Source organism: Osmia lignaria, unplaced genomic scaffold, assembly GCF_051020975.1.
Source record: "Osmia lignaria lignaria isolate PbOS001 unplaced genomic scaffold, iyOsmLign1 scaffold0007, whole genome shotgun sequence".
NCBI classification, from domain to species: Eukaryota; Metazoa; Arthropoda; class Insecta; order Hymenoptera; family Megachilidae; genus Osmia; species Osmia lignaria.
The window spans coordinates 977,843-990,186 of record NW_027478164.1 but is presented as its reverse complement, the minus strand read 5'-3'; positions in this window follow the sequence as shown (position 1 = coordinate 990,186).

The window sequence follows — 12,344 nt, the reverse complement described above, 5'->3', positions numbered from 1 at the left end:
TACCTCTATTATGTTGGTACAGCTTCGGAACTTTTAAATATCATGATATGTCTCGAGAACTACGCATCTGATCAAAAAATATCATCGAACATAAAAAGCAGGAAACTTAATTCTCTACAAAAAAGGTCTCTTAACATTTTGCCATAGCTCGCTTCGTTTCCGAGATATTTGCAGATTTATCTCAAGGGAAGGGGCCTGACGGACATATTTCGAGATATTTCTTCTTCTTGTTATTCTTCTTCTGCACAGCTAAGCTGGAAGTGGCATTTGCGGCTCGCACTAGTGCAGAGTTATCTCAACGAAAGGGGCCACGGTGCTTCTGTATCTCTATTATGTTGGTGCGGCTTCGGAACTTTTAAATATCTCGATATATCTCGAAAACTACGCTTCTGATCAAAAAATATCATAGAACATAAATTGTAGGAAGCATAATTCTCTACAAAAAAGGTCTCTTAACATTTTGCCATAGCTCGCTTCGTTTCCGAGATATTTGCAGATATATCTCAAGGGAAGGGGCCTGACGGATATATTTCGAGATATTTCTTCTTCTTGTTGTTCTTCTTCTGCACAGCTGAGCTGGAAGTGGCATTTGCAGGTCGCAATAGTGCAGAGTTATCTCAAAGAAAGGGGCCACGGTGTTTCTGTATCTCTATTATGTTGGTGCGGCTTCGGAACTTTTAAATATCTCGATATACCTCGAAAACTACGCTTCTGATCAAAAAATATCATAGAACATAAATTGTAGGAAACATAATTCTCTACAAAAAAGGTCTCTTAACATTTTGCCATAGCTCGTTTCGTTTCCGAGATATTTGCAGATTCAGCGCAAAGGAACTGGCCTGACGGACATATTTCGAGATATTTCTTCTTCTTGTTGTTCTTCCTCTGCACAGCTAAGCTGGAAGTGGCATTTGCAGCTCGCAATAGTGCAGAGTTATCTCAAAGAAAGGGGCCACGGTGTTTCTGTATCTCTATTATGTTGGTGCGGCTTCGGAACTTTTAAATATCTTGATATATCTCGATAACTACGCCTCTGATCGAAAAATATCATAGAACATAAAAAGTAGGAAACTTAATTCTCTACAAAAAAGGTCTCTTAACATTTTGCCATAGCTCGCTTCGTTTCCGAGATATTTGCAGATTTATCTCAAGGGAAGGGGCCTGACGGACATATTTCGAGATATTTCTTCTTCTTGTTATTCTTCTTCTGCACAGCTAAGCTGGAAGTGGCATTTGCGGCTCGCACTAGTGCAGAGTTATCTCAACGAAAGGGGCCACGGTGCTTCTGTATCTCTATTATGTTGGTGCGGCTTCGGAACTTTTAAATATCTCGATATATCTCGAAAACTACGCTTCTGATCAAAAAATATCATAGAACATAAATTGTAGGAAGCATAATTCTCTACAAAAAAGGTCTCTTAACATTTTGCCATAGCTCGCTTCGTTTCCGAGATATTTGCAGATATATCTCAAGGGAAGGGGCCTGACGGACATATTTCGAGATATTTCTTCTTCTTGTTGTTCTTCTTCTGCACAGCTGAGCTGGAAGTGGCATTTGCAGGTCGCAATAGTGCAGAGTTATCTCAAAGAAAGGGGCCACGGTGTTTCTGTATCTCTATTATGTTGGTGCGGCTTCGGAACTTTTAAATATCTCGATATACCTCGAAAACTACGCTTCTGATCAAAAAATATCATAGAACATAAATTGTAGGAAACATAATTCTCTACAAAAAAGGTCTCTTAACATTTTGCCATAGCTCGTTTCGTTTCCGAGATATTTGCAGATTCAGCGCAAAGGAACTGGCCTGACGGACATATTTCGAGATATTTCTTCTTCTTGTTGTTCTTCCTCTGCACAGCTAAGCTGGAAGTGGCATTTGCAGCTCGCAATAGTGCAGAGTTATCTCAAAGAAAGGGGCCACGGTGTTTCTGTATCTCTATTATGTTGGTGCGGCTTCGGAACTTTTAAATATCTTGATATATCTCGAGAACTACGCATCTGATCAAAAAATATCATAGAACATAAAAAGTAGGAAACTTAATTCTCTACAAAAAAGGTCTCTTAACATTTTGCCATAGCTCGCTTCGTTTCCGAGATATTTGCATATTTATCTCAAGGGAAGGGGCCTGACGGACATATTTCGAGATATTTCTTCTTCTTGTTGTTCTTCTTCTGCACAGCTAAGCTGGAAGTGGCATTTACAGCTCGCAATAGTGCAGAGTTATCTCAAAGAAAGGGGCCACGGTGTTTCTGTATCTCTATTATGTTGGTGCTGCTTCGGAACTTTTAAATATCTTGATATATCTCGAGAACTACGCATCTGATCAAAAAATATCATAGAACATGAAAAGTAGGAAACTTAATTCTCTACAAAAAAGGTCTCTTAACATTTTGCCATAGCTCTCTTCGTTTCCGAGATATTTGCAGATTTATCTCAAGGGAAGGGGCCTGACGGACATATTTCGAGATATTTCTTCTTCTTGTTGTTCTTCTTCTGCACAGCTAAGCTCGAAGTGGCATTTGCAGCTCGCAATAGTGCAGAGTTATCTCAAAGAAAGAGGCCACGGTGTTTCTGTACCTCTATTATGTTGGTACAGCTTCGGAACTTTTAAATATCATGATATGTCTCGAGAACTACGCATCTGATCAAAAAATATCATCGAACATAAAAAGCAGGAAACTTAATTCTCTACAAAAAAGGTCTCTTAACATTTTGCCATAGCTCGCTTCGTTTCCGAGATATTTGCAGATTTATCTCAAGGGAAGTGGCCTGACGGACATATTTCGAGATATTTCTTCTTCTTGTTGTTCTTCTTCTGCACAGCTAAGCTGGAAGTGGCATTTGCAGCTCGCAAGAGTGCAGAGTTATCCCAAAGAAAGGGGCCACGGTGTTTCTGTATCTCCATTATGTTGGTGCGGCTTCGGAACTTTTACATATCTCGATATATCTCGAGAACTACGCCTCTGATCAAAAAATATCATAGAACATAAAAAGTAGGAAACTTAATTCTCTACAAAAAAGGTCTCTTAACATTTTGCCATAGCTCGCTTGGTTTCCGAGATATTTGCAGATTTATCTCAAGGGAAGGGGCCTGACGGACATATTTCGAGATATTTCTTCTTCTTGTTGTTCTTCTTCTGCACAGCTAAGCTGGAAGTGGCATTTGCGGCTCGCACTAGTGCAGAGTTATCTCAAAGAAAGGAGCCACGGTGTTTCTGTATCTCTATTATGTTGGTGCGGCTTCGGAACTTTTAAATATCTCGATATATCTCGAAAACTACGCTTCTGATCAAAAAATATCATAGAACATAAATTGTAGGAAACATAATTCTCTACAAAAACGTCTGTTAACATTTTGCCATAGCTCGCTTCGTTTCCGAGATATTTGCAGATTCAGCTCAAAGGAACGGGCCTGACGGACATATTTCGAGATACTTCTTCTTCTTGTTGTTCTTCCTCTGCACAGCTAAGCTGGAAGTGGCATCTGCGGCTCGCACTAGTGCAGAGTTATCTCAAAGAAAGGAGCCACGGTGTTTCTGTATCTCTATTATGTTGGTGCGGCTTCGGAACTTTTAAATATCTTGATATATCTCGAGAACTACGCATCTGATCAAAAAATATCATAGAACATAAAAAGTAGGAAACCTAATTTTCTACAAAAAAGGTCTCTCAACATTTTGCCATAGCTCGCTTCGTTTCCGAGATATTTGGAGATTTATCTCAAGGGAAGGCGCCTGACGGACATATTTCGAGATATTTCTTCTTCTTGTTGTTCTTCTTCTGCACAGCTAAGCTGGAAGTGGCATTTGCGGCTCGCACTAGTGCAGAGTTATCTCAAAGAAAGGGGCCACGGTGTTTCTGTATCCCTATTATGTTGGTACGGCTTCGGAACTTTTAAATATCTCGATATATCTCGAAAACTACGCTTCTGATCAAAAAATATCATAGAACATAAATTGTAGGAAACATAATTCTCTACCAAAAACGTGTCTTAACATTTTGCCATAGCTCGCTTCGTTTCCGAGATATTTGCAGATTCAGCTCAAAGGAACTGGCCTGACGGACATATTTCGAGATATTTCTTCTTCTTGTTGTTCTTCCTCTGCACAGCTAAGCTGGAAGTGGCATTTGCAGCTCGCAATAGTGCAGAGTTATCTCAAAGAAAGGGGCCACGGTGTTTCTGTATCTCTATTATGTTGGTGCGGCTTCGGAACTCTTAAATATCTTGATATATCTCGAGAACTACGCATCTGATCAAAAAATATCATAGAACATAAAAAGTAGGAAACTTAATTCTCTACAAAAAAGGTCTCTTAACATTTTGCCATAGCTCGCTTCGTTTCCGAGATATTTGCAGATTTATCTCAAGGGAAGGGGCCTGACGGACATATTTCGAGATATTTCTTCTTCTTGTTATTCTTCTTCTGCACAGCTAAGCTGGAAGTGGCATTTGCGGCTCGCACTAGTGCAGAGTTATCTCAACGAAAGGGGCCACGGTGCTTCTGTATCTCTATTATGTTGGTGCGGCTTCGGAACTTTTAAATATCTCGATATATCTCGAAAACTACGCTTCTGATCAAAAAATATCATAGAACATAAATTGTAGGAAGCATAATTCTCTACAAAAAAGGTCTCTTAACATTTTGCCATAGCTCGCTTCGTTTCCGAGATATTTGCAGATATATCTCAAGGGAAGGGGCCTGACGGACATATTTCGAGATATTTCTTCTTCTTGTTGTTCTTCTTCTGCACAGCTGAGCTGGAAGTGGCATTTGCAGGTCGCAATAGTGCAGAGTTATCTCAAAGAAAGGGGCCACGGTGTTTCTGTATCTCTATTATGTTGGTGCGGCTTCGGAACTTTTAAATATCTCGATATATCTCGAAAACTACGCTTCTGATCAAAAAATATCATAGAACGTAAATTGTAGGAAACATTATTCTCTACAAAAAAGGTCTCTTAACATTTTGCCATAGCTCGCTTCGTTTCCGAGATATTTGCAGATTTATCTGAAGGGAAGGGGCTTGACGGACATATTTCGAGATATTTCTTCTTCTTGTTGTTCTTCTTCTGCACAGCTAAGCTGGAAGTGGCATTTGCGGCTCGCACTAGTGCAGAGTTATCTCAAAGAAAGGGGCCACGGTGTTTCTGTATCTCTATTATGTTGGTGCGGCTTCGGAACTTTTAAATATCTCGATATATCTCGAAAACTACGCTTCTGATCAAAAAATATCATAGAACATAAATTGTAGAAAAGATAATTCTCTACAAAAAAGGTCTGTTAACATTTTGCCATAGCTCGCTTCGTTTCCGAGATATTTGCAGATATATCTCAAGGGAAGGGGCCTGACGGACATATTTCGAGATATTTCTTCTTCTTGTTGTTCTTCTTCTGCACAGCTAAGCTGGAAGTGGCATTTACAGCTCGCAATAGTGCAGAGTTATCTCAAAGAAAGGGGCCACGGTGTTTCTGTATCTCTATTATGATGGTGCGGCTTCGGAACTTTTAAATATCTTGATATATCTCGAGAACTACGCATCTGATCAAAAAATATCACAGAACATAAAAAGTAGGAAATTTAATTCTCTACAAAAAAGGTCTCTTAACATTTTGCCATAGCTCGCTTGGTTTCCGAGATATTTGCAGATTTATCTCAAGGGAAGGGGCCTGACGGACATATTTCGAGATATTTCTTCTTCTTGTTGTTCTTCTTCTGCACAGCTAAGCTGGAAGTGGCATTTGCGGCTCGCACTAGTGCAGAGTTATCTCAAAGAAAGGGGCCACGGTGTTTCTGTATCCCTATTATGTTGGTGCGGCTTCGGAACTTTTAAATATCTCGATATATCTCGAAAACTACGCATCTGATCACAAAATATCATAGAACATAAAAAGTAGGAAACTTAATTCTCTACAAAAAAGGTCTCTTAACATTTTGCCATAGCTCGCTTCGTTTCCGAGATATTTGCAGATTTATCTCAAGGGAAGGGGCCTGACGGACATATTTCGAGATATTTCTTCTTCTTGTTGTTCTTCTTCTGCACAGCTAAGCTGGAAGTGGCATTTGCGGCTCGCACTAGTGCAGAGTTATCTCAAAGAAAGGGGCCACGGTGTTTCTGTATCTCTATTATGTTGGTGCGGCTTCGGAACTTTTACATATCTCGATATATCTCGAAAACTACGCTTCTGATCAAAAAATATCATAGAACATAAATTGTAGAAAACATAATTCTCTACAAAAAAGGTCTGTTAACATTTTGCCATAGCTCGCTTCGTTTCCGAGATATTTGCAGATATATCTCAAGGGAAGGGGCCTGACGGACATATTTCGAGATATTTCTTCTTCTTGTTGTTCTTCTTCTGCACAGCTAAGCTGGAAGTGGCATTTACAGCTCGCAATAGTGCAGAGTTATCTCAAAGAAAGGGGCCACGGTGTTTCTGTATCTCTATTATGATGGTGCGGCTTCGGAACTTTTAAATATCTTGATATATCTCGAGAACTACGCATCTGATCAAAAAATATCATAGACCATAAAAAGTAGGAAATTTAATTCTCTACAAAAAAGGTCTCTTAACATTTTGCCATAGCTCGCTTGGTTTCCGAGATATTTGCAGATTTATCTCAAGGGAAGGGGCCTGACGGACATATTTCGAGATATTTCTTCTTCTTGTTGTTCTTCTTCTGCACAGCTAAGCTGGAAGTGGCATTTGCGGCTCGGACTAGTGCAGAGTTATCTCAAAGAAAGGGGCCACGGTGTTTCTGTATCTCTATTATGTTGGTGCGGCTTCGGAACTTTTAAATATCTCGATATATCTCGAAAACTACGCTTCTGATCAAAAAATATCATAGAACATAAATTGTAGGAAAGATAATTCTCTACAAAAAACGTCTCTTAACATTTTGCCATAGCTCGCTTCGTTTCCGAGATATTTGCAGATTCAGCTCAAAGGAACGGGCCTGACGGACATATTTCGAGATATTTCTTCTTCTTGTTGTCCTTCTTCTGCACAGCTAAACTGGAAGTGGCATTTCCAGCTCGCAATAGTGCAGAGTTATCGCAAAGAGAGGGGCCACGGTGTTTCTGTATCCCTATTATGTTGGTGCGGCTTCGGAACTTTTAAATATCTCGATATATCTCGAAAACTACGCATCTGATCACAAAATATCATAGAACATAAAAAGTAGGAAACTTAATTCTCTACAAAAAAATGTCTGTTAACATTTTGCCATAGCTCGCTTCGTTTCCGAGATATTTGCAGATATATCTCAAGGGAAGGGGCCTGACGGACATATTTCGAGATATTTCTTCGTCTTGTTGTTCTTCTTCTGCACAGCTAAGCTGGAAGTGGCATTTACAGCTCGCAATAGTGCAGAGTTATCTCAAAGAAAGGGGCCACGGTGTTTCTGTATCTCTATTATGTTGGTGCGGCTTCGGAACTTTTAAATATCTTGATATATCTCGAAAACTACGCTTCTGATCAAAAAATATCATAGAACATAAATTGTAGGAAACATAATTCTCTACAAAAAAGGTCTCTTAACATTTTGCCATAGCTCGCTTCGTTTCCGAGATATTTGCAGATGTATCTCAAGGGAAGGGGCCTGACGGACATATGTCGAGATATTTCTTCTTCTTGTTGTTCTTCTTCTGCACAGCTAAGCTGGAAGTGGCATTTGCAACTCGCAATAGTGCAGAGTTATCTCAAAGAAAGGGGCCACGGTGTTTCTGTATCTCTATTATGTTGGTGCGGCTTCGGAACTTTTAAATATCTTGATATATCTCGAGAACTACGCATCTGATCAAAAAATATCATAGAACATAAAAAGTAGCAAACATAATTCTCTACAAAAAAGGTCTCTTAGCATTTTGCCATAGCTCGCTTCGTTTCCGAGATATTTGCAGATTTATCTGAAGGGAAAGGGCCTGACGGACATATTTCGAGATATTTCTTCTTCTTGTTGTTCTTCTTCTGCACAGCTAAGCTGGAAGTGGCATTTGCAGCTCGCAATAGTGCAGAGTTATCTCAAAGAAAGGGGCCACTGTGTTTCTGTATCTCTATTATGTTGGTGCGGCTTCGGAACTTTTAAATATCTTGATATATCTCGAGAACTGCGCATCTGATCAAAAAATATCATAGAACCTAAAAAGTAGGAAACTTAATTCTCTACAAAAAAGGACTCTTAACATTTTGCCATAGCTCGCTTCGTTTCCGAGATATTTGCAGATTTATCTGAAGGGAAGGGGCCTAACGGACATATTTCGAGATATTTCTTCTTCTTGTTGTTCTTCTTCTGCACAGCTAAACTGGAAGTGGCATTTCCAGCTCGCAATAGTGCAGAGTTATCTCAAAGAAAGGAGCCACGGTGTTTCTGTATCTCTATTATGTTGGTGCGGCTTCGGAACTTTTAAATATCTTGATATATCTCGAGAACTACGCATCTGATCAAAAAATATCGTAGAACATAAAAAGTAGGAAACTTAATTCTCTACAAATAAAGTCTCTTCACATTTTGCCATAGCTCGCTTCGTTTCCGAGATATTTGCAGATTTATCTCAAGGGAAGGGGCCTGACGGACATATTTCGAGATATTTCTTCTTCTTGTTGTTCTTCTTCTGCACAGTAAGCTGGAAGTGGCATTTGCAGCTCGCAATAGTGCAGAGTTATCTCAAAGAAAGGGGCCACGGTGTTTCTGTATCTCTATTATGTTGGTGCGGCTTCGGAACTTTTAAATATCTTGATATATCTCGAGAACTGCGCATCTGATCAAAAAATATCATAGAAGATAAAAAGTAGGAAACTTAATTCTCTACAAAAAAGGTCTCTTAACATTTTGCCATAGCTCGCTTCGTTTCCGAGATATTTGCAGATTTATCTCAAGGGAAGGGGCCTGACGGACATATTTCGAGATATTTCTTCTTCTTGTTGTTCTTCTTCTGCACAGCTAAACTGGAAGTGGCATTTCCAGCTCGCAATAGTGCAGAGTTATCTCAAAGAAAGGGGCCACGGTGTTTCTGTATCTCTATTATGTTGGTGCGGCTTCGGAACTTTTAAATATCTCGATATATCTCGAAAACTACGCTTCTGATCAAAAAATATCATAGAACATAAATTGTAGGAAACATAATTCTCTACAAAAAAGGTCTCTTAACATTTTGCCATAGCTCGCTTCGTTTCCGAGATATTTGCAGATATATCTCAAGGGAAGGGGCCTGACGGACATATGTCGAGATATTTCTTCTTCTTGTTGTTCTTCTTCTGCACAGTAAGCTGGAAGTGGCATTTGCAGCTCGCAATAGTGCAGAGTTATCTCAAAGAAAGGGGCCACGGTGTTTCTGTATCTCTATTATGTTGGTGCGGCTTCGGAACTTTTAAATATCTTGATATATCTCGAGAACTGCGCATCTGATCAAAAAATATCATAGAAGATAAAAAGTAGGAAACTTAATTCTCTACAAAAAAGGTCTCTTAACATTTTGCCATAGCTCGCTTCGTTTCCGAGATATTTGCAGATTTATCTCAAGGGAAGGGGCCTGACGGACATATTTCGAGATATTTCTTCTTCTTGTTGTTCTTCTTCTGCACAGCTAAACTGGAAGTGGCATTTCCAGCTCGCAATAGTGCAGAGTTATCTCAAAGAAAGGGGCCACGGTGTTTCTGTATCTCTATTATGTTGGTGCGGCTTCGGAACTTTTAAATATCTCGATATATCTCGAAAACTACGCTTCTGATCAAAAAATATCATAGAACATAAATTGTAGGAAACATAATTCTCTACAAAAAAGGTCTCTCAACATTTTGCCATAGCTCGCTTCGTTTCCGAGATATTTGCAGATATATCTCAAGGGAAGGGGCCTGACGGACATATGTCGAGATATTTCTTCTTCTTGTTGTTCTTCTTCTGCACAGCTAAGCTGGAAGTGGCATTTCCAGCTCGCAATAGTGCAGAGTTATCTCAAAGAAAGGGGCCACGGTGTTTCTGTATCTCTATTATGTTGGTGCGGCTTCGGAACATTTAAATATCTTGATATATCTCGAGAACTACGCATCTGATCAAAAAATATCATAGAACATAAAAAGTAGGAAACTTAATTCTCTACAAAAGAGGTCGCTTAACATTTTGCCATAGCTCTCTTCGTTTCCGAGATATTTGCAGATTTATCTCAAGGGAAGGGGCCTGACGGACATATTTCGAGATATTTCTTCTTCTTGTTGTTCTTCTTCTGCACAGCTAAGCTGGAAGTGGCATTTGCGGCTCGCACTAGTGCAGAGTTATCTCAAAGAACGGGGCCACGGTGTTTCTGTATCTCTATTATGTTGGTGCGGCTTCGGAACTTTTAAATATCTCGATATATCTCGAAAACTACGCTTCTGATCAAAAAATATCATAGAACATAAATTGTAGGAAACATAATTCTCTACAAAAAAGGTCTCTTAACATTTTGCCATAGCTCGCTTCGTTTCCGAGATATTTGCAGATATATCTCAAGGGAAGGGGCCTGACGGACATATTTCGAGATATTTCTTCTTCTTGTTGTTCTTCTTCTGCACAGCTAAGCTGGAAGTGGCATTTACAGCTCGCAATAGTGCAAAGTTATCTCAAAGAAAGGGGCCACGGTGTTTCTGTATCTCTATTATGTTGGTGCGGCTTCGGAACTTTTAAATATCTTGATATATCTCGAGAACTGCGCATCTGATCAAAAAATATCATAGAACATAAAAAGTAGGAAACTTAATTCTCAACAAAAAAGGTCTCTTAACATTTTGCCATAGCTCTCTTCGTTTCCGAGATATTTGCAGATTTATCTCAAGGGAAGGGGCCTGACGGACATATTTCGAGATATTTCTTCTTCTTGTTGTTCTTCTTCTGCACAGCTAAGCTGGAAGTGGCATTTGCAGCTCGCAATAGTGCAGAGTTATCTCAAAGAAAGGGGCCACGGTGTTTCTGTATCTCTATTATGTTGGTGCGGCTTCGGAACTTTTAAAAATCTTGATATATCTCGAGAACTACGCATCTGATCAAAAAATATCATAGAACATAAAAAGTAGGAAACTTAATTCTCTACAAAAAAGGTCTCTTAACATTTTGCCATAGCTCGCTTCGTTTCCGAGATATTTGCAGATATATCTCAAGGGAAGGGGCCTGACGGACATATGTCGAGATATTTCTTCTTCTTGTTGTTCTTCTTCTGCACAGCTAAGCTGGAAGTGGCATTTCCAGCTCGCAATAGTGCAGAGTTATCTCAAAGAAAGGGGCCACGGTGAGTCTGTATCTCTATTATGTTGGTGCGGCTTCGGAACTTTTAAATATCTTGATATATCTCGAGAACTGCGCATCTGATCAAAAAATATCATAGAAGATAAAAAGTAGGAAACTTAATTCTCTACAAAAAAGGTCTCTTAACATTTTGCCATAGCTCGCTTCGTTTCCGAGATATTTGCAGATATATCTCAAGGGAAGGGGCCTGACGGACATATGTCGAGATATTTCTTCTTCTTGTTGTTCTTCTTCTGCACAGCTAAGCTGGAAGTGGCATTTCCAGCTCGCAATAGTGCAGAGTTATCTCAAAGAAAGGGGCCACGGTGTTTCTGTATCTCTATTATGTTGGTGCGGCTTCGGAACTTTTAAATATCTTGATATATCTCGAGAACTACGCATCTGATCAAAAAATATCATAGAACATAAAAAGTAGGAAACTTAATTCTCTACAAAAAAGGTCGCTTAACATTTTGCCATAGCTCTCTTCGTTTCCGAGATATTTGCAGATTTATCTCAAGGGAAGGGGCCTGACGGACATATTTCGAGATATTTCTTCTTCTTGTTGTTCTTCTTCTGCACAGCTAAGCTGGAAGTGGCATTTGCGGCTCGCACTAGTGCAGAGTTATCTCAACGAACGGGGCCACGGTGTTTCTGTATCTCTATTATGTTGGTGCGGCTTCGGAACTTTTAAATATCTCGATATATCTCGAAAACTACGCTTCTGATCAAAAAATATCATAGAACATAAATTGTAGGAAACATAATTCTCTACAAAAAAGGTCTCTTAACATTTTGCCATAGCTCGCTTCGTTTCCGAGATATTTGCAGATATATCTCAAGGGAAGGGGTCTGACGGACATATGTCGAGATATTTCTTCTTCTTGTTGTTCTTCTTCTGCACAGCTAAGCTGGAAGTGGCATTTCCAGCTCGCAATAGTGCAGAGTTATCTCAAAGAAAGGGGCCACGGTGAGTCTGTATCTCTATTATCTTGGTGCAGCTTCGGAACTTTTAAATATCTTGATATATCTCGAGAACTGCGCATCTGATCAAAAAATATCATAGAAGATAAAAAGTAGGAAACTTAA